Raw genomic sequence first — 7,799 nt, 5'->3', positions numbered from 1 at the left:
AGTCAAACCGAACTAAAACGTTTTTTTGCCAGAGTTACAAATGTTTCAGAAATGGTGATTTTCTTTCTTTCTTTGTATCGTTGTAGACTACTTACCAAGTATATGCACAGCGCAGCTGATCTGCATTTGGTTATACCTACAAAACTCCATAAAAACCTAAGCTCACAGCACTTTTATGAGGAGTAAACGGCAAAAAGACTGTCGTTTGAAAAGAGCACCTTGAAAAGAGCTGAATTACAGAAAAGGTGAATTCAATGTGAATTAAGATGAAGAGAAAATGGTTTGACATGAAAACAGAGAATACTAATGGAGAGACCCTAGACACATCATGCAGGGAAACTGCTCATCTTGAGACATACCAGATCGGTCACTTATCAGCCACTTAGTGCTGGCTCTAATGTAATGTTGCACAGCATTAAAAGGAGGTGCTGCAGTAAACAGAACTGATCTACACACCATTTGAGCCATTGCAGCATGCCATCCTTTTACACAGCTGCATTCTTAAAGGAATGTCTGGTTTTATTTGTCTTAATTTAACTTAGTTAATGCATTTAATATGAAAGAACATTTTTTTTAATAGAATTTGTGCATGTAATTGAAATACACAAGTAATTTAAACTTGGCAAAGTAATCTGAAAATAAAAGTAAAGTAATAAAAATAATAATGCCTTACATTTACATAGCGCTTTTTTTATTTCTAGAAAGTCAAAGCGCTTAACACTGTATGGGGTGGCAGGGGGGGATCTCATCAACCACCCCCAGTGTGTAGCATCCACCTGGATGATGCGACGGCAGCCATAGTGCACCAGAACGCCCACACACACCAGCTATTAGTGGAGAGGAGAGAGTGATGTAGCCAATTCAGAGATGGAGATTATTAGAGGGCCATGATAGAGAAGAGCCAATGGGGGAATTTCACCAGGATACTCGGGTTATATCCCTACTCTTTACAAGAGGTGTCCTGGGATATTTAATGACCACAAAGAGTCAGGACCTCGGTCTAATGTCTCATCCGAAAGACGATGCTGTTTCTACAGTTTAATGTCACTATAATGGGGTATTAGGCCCCACAGAGACCACAGAGTGAGCACCCCCTGCTAGCCTTACTAATACCAGCAGCAACCTTAGTTTTCCCCAGGAGGTCTTCCATCCAGATTCTGGCCAGGCTCAACCCTGTGGGAACCCAGGCAAGAACTGCAGGGTAATGTGACTCTGGCGATTCATCCTAAATTATATGATATGAAGTCAATCAATCAAAGGTTAGTTTTCTTAAGCATGAAATTTACACACATTCAGGGGCATGAGTAGGATACAAATGGGTTTTTTTTGTGTGTGTGTGTGTATATGCTTATATAAATGATTTATGAATAAATACATATCCAACTCAGTACATTTTCTTCTTTATCAGTTGGGATCAGCTTTAATTATACTAAAGTCAGGGTGGATAATTCTTCCATCTGGCAGAGGATGGTTTAAATGGTTCAAGGCTAGCATGCTAACCACGGTGTGCTTGTTGAAACAAAACAAAAAAGCCCAGAAGGTATCCTACACATCCTTGTTCGCTTATTTTGTATCGAAATTGCTGGCGAAAAGGCCTGAACTGCATTCTCTTTACAACTAGTACATTGTATCCATCAGCGCAGTCATGCATATTTGCTGAATGTGTTTAATGCAGAACAGATTGAGTTCTTTCAGGATTAGGTCATTTACAACAACATTTTTAAGAACTGAATACAAATCTCCAGAGGGTCTTTTGTGATACATTTCTGTTGTATATTAAACCGGACATTGTACGGTATCATTTTTCCTCTGGTATCTTCAAAATCCTGCTGTCTTTGGTGGTATGTGGGCCAAAATAATCAAGGTGTGGTGCAAAGAGAAAACAAGGTCACTTCTAACCTCCCCAATCTGATCTCTAGACATTCACACCCACTAATATTGCTCATTTAGTCCTGATTTTTAGGCTTTGTGATATGAAGTTGATCCATCTTGCATCCATTCATCCTTTTTCAACATTTCACATGGGAATTGTTACTTTCATTTCTCTCCCATAGAGGCTTTTTTAAAAGGCTATGAGAGGGAAAAAAAGAGGAATAATATTAAGTTTGCACCACATGCAGCTGTAGTAACAGCTCTTGACCCTCCCCATTTCAGCGGCACCATATGGACTCTGTTAGTTTGGGTTGCAAGTTGTGTCCTGCTCTCCCCTGCTCACAGGCAACCGCAGATTATGAACTCAGCAGAAAAGCAGAGCAAGCCAGACCCCTCTGTTTGGACCCATACTTCCATTCTTCTCTAATTACGTTGAGAGAACTGTGCCAAGGGGCTCCTGCCATTAAAACGCCTCTGCTGTCTCCCCTCTGTCTCTTGTGCTGCAGAGTTTGTTTATGGGAACTGAGCTCAGTGACAGCATTATTTTCTGCTGGGTAAGTGTCTCACAGTTTAGAGGACAAACTGTCTATTGAGTGACACTGGGCCTTCTATTCCTCTTACAGCTTACCACTGTGAAAACTGTGTTATGTAACTATTTGGGTGTTTATATATACAGTATGTAAATAAGTGTTAATCTTAATTCAGAAAGAGTGACATAACGTCTGACTTCCGGGATTGTAGGAACTGGACTGTAATATGTTTTGAACTACCACAGCAAAACCAGTTTACAGTAATATGCTTTACGATAACATCTAAAGCCTTTGGTATACTACAACATATGCACAGTCATATGCATAGCCTATCAAAGTATACTCCATTTGGCATTTACGCATACACAGGCGGTTGACGCATGCGCATTACGACAACTTGCACTACGCCTCCTGGCCTAGAGTCAGTAGAGAGCAGTAAAGCAGGTCTTTTTGGTCTAAAGGACGACAACGAAGAACAATCATATCAACACGAAGAACAATGCTTGGGCACTCTCTTGCCACGATTATCGTCCATATACAAATCCTTATACACTTTAAGGCTAGAATTATGCAAATGCGGATAGTTTCTAACCTGCACTCTTTTCCTTCTCTTCCGTTTATTCAGTTTCTTCTTCGACTACTTTGAGAATCAACAGCACTGGGTCACTGCTGCCACCTTGTGGAACAAGTAAATAGTGCGAAAGAATTAAATTTGCATGTATGACCTGCATGTACAAAGTACGTGCGGTTAGAAAAATTGGGCAGCGCCATACAGTACATGCTCTGCTGATGACAAAATACTGTCTAATTAAGACAAACCACGAAAGTGATGTAGATCCACGTACAACAATTCAACAACAAACATGATAGTTACTGGGTTTTACAGCTGGAATATTTGAAATCGCTGGGAAACAGGTGTGTTTTGAGATGAATGGCAGTTTTTACAGATTACTGTATCTAACTATGACTGGAAATGAGGTCCATGTCAGGAAGCCAATCCTGTAAGAAAAATCCAGTAACTTTTTACAATACTGTATTTTCATAATTTCCTGAAGAATACCAATGATGCCACAGCCATCCGTGGCCAGGAGCCAAGGGAATAAAATTGGGCATGCTCTCTGAATGGCAGAGATGCTGTTACTGTCTCTCCTCAGTCAGTCGACAGCAGCACCAGCCAATATGGCATCTTTGAGTATGTGTATGCAGAAGAAGGCAGATAACACTTTCCTTTGAGTATGTTACGCTGCCCTGTGATGCAATATGTGCAGCAGTTCTAAAAAAAAAAAATGTGGTTGGCTACCTTCACGTATCTCAGAGGAAGCATGTGTTCACCTTAACTCTCCCTAGTTCCTAGCTGTCATATGATGGGGAAGAGCTGGCAAGTGGGAGGGAATTGGCAGGTGACCAAACTGGAGAGAAAATGGAGGGGAAAAGATCATTGTGAATGCCAGTGTACACCTCACACTCAAGCAATTTAGAATGACCATCAATGAAATCAAATTTATTCAATTTAAAAAAACACACAAAAAATATTTTAAGAAATCGTTACGTACCTCAAAGATTTGAAGGATGAGTGCAGGTCTCAGGATTCAGATGAAGCAAACTTAACCAAAATCAAATCAAAATAAATCCAACTTAACACCAACTACACTATCCAAATTAGACTTGTGTATGTTTTGAATTTGCTGCTTGTAAGACTCAGATGTTTTGAGTGAGTCTCTTGAATGGGGTGCTGGCTGCAATGTTGCTCGATTGATTTCACAAAATCTACAGATGTTAAGATCTACAGATGTTAGTGCTCAAGCTGAAAGTTTTGACAAATCCACTGATGTTGTGTGAACCTAAATGATCAAATTATCACCTGCAATGACAAGTAAAGTGCTTGTCCATCTGGCAGAGCCAATTTCCTCAAGATCTTTAATGTCTTTCACTAATGGAGCCAAGACCAAATGCTGACCAAAGTTTTACAATCATTTCTCCCTACATAGCAACAAAAGTTTAATGTGGTCAGTGAGTGACCTACTGTGTGGAAGTACGTCCCCAAGAGTGAGATAAACAGCAAGAATTTTGTGCTTTTTCTTCCCTGGTCCAAGTGGACTGACAACTTCAGATGCATAATGTTACTGAATACAATTCATTTTGTTCATAGAAATTTGAGGTAAAAACTAGCTAGGACTAACAATAGTTAGCTACAGCATTGGAGGAAGGGGGTGAGACAAGCAAACATGTCATGTCATGGTAACTAACTGTATCTACAGTATCTTGGGTGGCATTACACATATAAAGCAACTCTTTGGATGATTAGTGTGTAAATTAAAATCATTCATCTGATATTCTTGGGAAAATGGTATTTCTTAAGGATTCTTTAGAGGGTTAATGGGCCAACCAAAACCAGCAAGTTCAGATACTCTTGGAAAAAAGGGGTTTCTTAAGGGTTCATTGGACAGTTGATGAGCAAATCAAAGTCACCCAGTACTAACATTCTTGTGGGGGGAAAGCCTTGCTCGGTCTTTTGACAGGGGTCTAATTGGAAAATTTTCTGAAAGGGAAACTCTCTCTTATAGGGTTCTACATAGTAACTACAGTGGTTCCCCCAGAAAGACAAACTGAAAGCATGAACAATATGGGTGAGGCTGTTTTTATTCCAGAAAAAGGTATAAAGGGAGTATGTGGTTTATGCTGTTCATTTCTGTGGTTGAAACAATACTGAGAAACTTTCCAGTGGCCTTCGTCTCGAGGTTACTGGGTTTCCGTAAATTTGGCATTATGCTCATGTGAATTGTTTGTATGTTTTGCTCATAATTAAAGTTAGGCATGAACTTAGTAACAAACAGCAGTTTGTCATTCAACAATTGATGTAGTGATCCAGTCTGAGACACAATACTGTGCTCAGTATTCAAAGGATGAACACTTAGTAAGGATATATAAGCAAATGTTAATCAGTTTCCAAAAGAAAGGTCTCAGTGTGTGTGGCTATGACCTCTTCACACTGCAGGCACTTTACACAGATTACAGAGGGGCTTGAGGACATTAGACATAAAAGCTGGAGTTGAAAATTATAGGCTTCTTTTAAAGCAGCTGTTAACTGAGACCATATCATAGTGGCTCTTGGGCCAAACCTTGAGAACATTCATGTCCTGAGCTCTACATCTGTCTGAAGCCAATAGACTTAAACAACTCAGTTATTCAACACATGGAAAATCACTTGGATGAATTTCAGTTGGGTAAATTTTAATTTCATTGGCACCCTCTTCATGGTGTACCCCGCCTTGTGCCCGATGCTCCCTGGGATAGGCTCCAGGTTTCCCCGTGACCCTGAAAAGGATAAGCGTTATAGAAGATGGATGGATGGATGGATGGATGGATGGATGGATGGATGGATACATTTTAATTTCATAATTTGATTATAATTTTAAGAAAAAATACTCAAGTTACAAGAATACACACAAAATCAGGTGTCAGATTACAGTTATTACACTTTGTTGAGTGCAGTAAATCATAGTTTGTACATTTGTAAATGAATGTGACCATAAACTATGCAACACCAAGCCTGAGAGAAAATAAGAAGCAGGTAGATATGATTATCCCAGCTAACTGTTCAAAGTAGATGGTGATGGGACAAACATAAATATATAACTAGCATAACCTCCAATCACTGAGCAATAACAATTTATGACAATTTTAAAAGTATTGCATCAAAATTCTCTGAAAGGTAATATGCAAAACTGTTTTTCCCCCTTCTTTTTTTGGTTAATATCAGGTTCTGATAAGCAGCCTGAAAAAACAGCATGTCCTTGTGTTTCCTGAATATTGAGGGATTTCATTCTCTGTTAACAATACATTTTACATTACTCATTACATGTTTAGTAATGTAATTTGTAATCAGTACCTGATCACATTTCCTCAGTAATCAAACCAAAACTGATTACAATCAGTCTGAGGTCACAGATCCCCTTGCCAAAAGCTGTCAATTAATCATGTTTGGAATGTTTTCATGTCCATGTGGCTTAAATAAAACTCATCTTATACTGACATTTCGTGAGTATATATATATTTTTTCAGTGCTTGCCACAACTTGGAAAACCACAATAAAAAATACATTACATTTTGTAACAAAAGAGTGTGTAGGCGCACAATAGCAAATCCTTTATTTACTACCTTAGCTTCATGTGTTTTAAAGTTTGACATCCAATATGTTCGTTGTGTGTGTATTTCTTTCTGTTTTGTTTAGCTGGCATGCTTTTAAACACACTAACATACGTTTAACGTACCCAGAGTCAATGTTTTTGTTGACTTTTTGAAATACACTCCTAAAAGCACTGAGATGGAAATATATGTACTCTAAAAAGGGGTCATTTATATGGTTTTAGTATACTCTTAAAAAGGAGTTTTACTTTAGGGTGCTAAACAGACTAAGGGTGTGATCTTAAGCTCTAAATCTGCAGTGGAAAAACACTGTTAGGAGAAAAGATGCAGCACCCAAAAGTCTTCATCTTTACTCAAATGGACAATTATGTAGGTTTAAAATTTTCTTTTAAAGACAGCAAGTAGATCCCATACCTGCTCTGGATTCCAGAAATTGTAGGTAGTCATCAAGAAACCTTTAGAAATGCTTTAAATGCTTAGCAAAGAGGTGCCTACAGTCTTTGTTTGAAAAAGACTCAACACACAGCCAGGAGACATTTATTCCACCACCTGGGTGCCAGGACAGAGAAGAGTCTTGATGCTGGTCTTCCTTGTGTCCTGTAGGATGGTGGGTCCACACAAGACATGCCACAGGGTCCAAGGAAACATAGGAGAGAGTGGGGTTTTAAAAGTGCCTTCAAGTCGGCATAGGCTGAACCGTTTCTGGCTTTGTAGGTATGCATCAGTATTTTAAGTTCTTTGTGGGCAACTACAGGGAGACAGTGGAGGGAACACAACATTGCATTGATATGGGAAAACACGGGGAAGCAGAAAACAAAATGTAGGTCACATGTTTGAGTGATGAATTCTCCATCTTAGCATGTACTACTGTTCCAAGCACATCGAGCACTGTTTCCACATCATGTGCGTTTGCTTGTTTTGCTGTGTACCGTGTAATTTTGTTCCTCTTTCTGCCCTGTCTTGTCATTGGTCTGTTACTCAGTGTGTTCACTTGTTTGGATTTAGTCCGTTTTTTTTTTTATGTATACCCTGTTGTTTCAATGTATTGTGCTGAAGTTGTATCGTCCATTTGTACTCTTAAATACAAGCTTTCTTGTCTGTACTTCTTGGTTTTAGCTCTTGCCTGTTTCCCTTGGTTCAGAATATGGCTTATCCTTGTTTGGCTTTTCCTTCATGTATCTTGCTGATGTTTTGATCGTTCTTAATAAAACACACGTTAAGTCCTGTCTCATTCACCCGCACATTATAGTT

The sequence above is a fragment of the Ictalurus punctatus genome, chromosome 25, assembly GCF_001660625.3.
Source record: "Ictalurus punctatus breed USDA103 chromosome 25, Coco_2.0, whole genome shotgun sequence".
In the NCBI taxonomy this organism is placed as follows: Eukaryota; Metazoa; Chordata; class Actinopteri; order Siluriformes; family Ictaluridae; genus Ictalurus; species Ictalurus punctatus.
This window is presented reverse-complemented; position numbering follows the sequence as displayed.